The following is a 1,460-nucleotide window of genomic DNA, read 5'->3' as shown; positions in this document are numbered from 1 at the left end:
TACACGTTTGTCCCCAGCAAGGGCCAGGCTCTCGCATTTCTTCCTCCACAGAACGCCTGCTGTGCCACCCCCAAAGAGCTGCAGCGCGTGCCTCGCTGCATTCCGACTGACCTGGCGTGCGGGGCTGCAGCCGGCCCCCCGGTTTACAGCCCCGGGCAAGCCGCTTCGCTTCCGTGAGATGTCGCCTGCTAAACTGGAACGGTCTTCGGGACTGAGCAACTCTCTCACCCCCAGCAGAAGAACTACTGCTTCAGCGTTTAACTGATCTGTGTGTTTACGGGATTAAAGGATCTGGTTTCTCTTGCTAGGTCAGTTTACTCTGTTGTAATTAGCCTTATCCTCGTCTTACAATTAGTCTCACACCAAAGCCCCAGAGCTTATTATGGCCTGAACTTTGGAGATGTTCAGATCCGTATCCCACTGGCGTAATTGTAAACATAGTTTGTAAACTTGTACAACTCTGTATGTTCTACTTGCATATATACAAAACACTTAAGTAATTTAAGCTTGAACGTAAGTTTTTCTCCTAACACAAGGATGCCGAATGTGGCAGGGGAGTTTCCAGAGAAACGCCTGGGAAGCACTACCACAGGGGAGCACACGGCACGGTCCCCGCAAATCCGAGATGCACGTACACTTCCAACATGCCTGTGAATGCTTGGCAAAGTAAGTGATTTCAAACTGGAGCTATTTACAAGTATTCTAGAGAGGAAACACCCTTACCATACAGCAATTTCTGGCATTAAAATTTAACCCCATCAGTAAAATTAATGTTGAGAATATATTAGAAATAGTGAAAAATATCTTTCTCTGCTTAAGAAACACGTTGACAGTTTTAATGACTATTCCACCAGGAGCTGCTTAAAAGAACGCCAAAATTAAGTCTTTTCATGAACCAATCCCTTCTTCATTAAAATGTTAGAAGTCAAGCAGGTAATTACTTCTAATAATTTTCAGTTGAATAGTTCAAGCATTTATCTCTATGTAGCTCTTGAATTTATAGATTATGACAGTCACTGCTAGTAGACAAATATATAAATTAGATATAAACCTAGATTTTTAGTATATTTGTATTTTATATTATGCAAATAAATTAGCGAGTTGCATATGATTTTACTTCAGAAGCAGTCATCTGAGTTTCAAGGCACTGTGAGAAAGAAAAGAGGCCTGCAATATATGTTAAGTGAAATTGTTAAACATTTTAATAATAAGAAATGCTTATATTATTCTCAGTGATATAAACATGGCAATATACAAGATTAAACAGAGTTATAACCTAGCAATTTGGACGATCCTGTGAGATCATAGCCCAGATGGACGCATCTGCTCCTTTCTCTGGAAAATTGGTCCAGCATATTTCTGAGAATGATTGTGGGCATTTGAGCACTGTTGGTGTAGTAGAGAACGGACCCAGCATTAACAAGCATGTATCACCTTCACTCATGCGTTTGAAATTACGA

The sequence above is a fragment of the Fulmarus glacialis genome, unplaced genomic scaffold (genome assembly GCF_000690835.1).
Source record: "Fulmarus glacialis isolate BGI_N327 unplaced genomic scaffold, ASM69083v1 scaffold33138, whole genome shotgun sequence".
NCBI lineage: Eukaryota > Metazoa > Chordata > Aves > Procellariiformes > Procellariidae > Fulmarus > Fulmarus glacialis.
The sequence above is the reverse complement of the archived record's forward strand: the minus strand, read 5'-3'. Positions refer to the sequence as shown.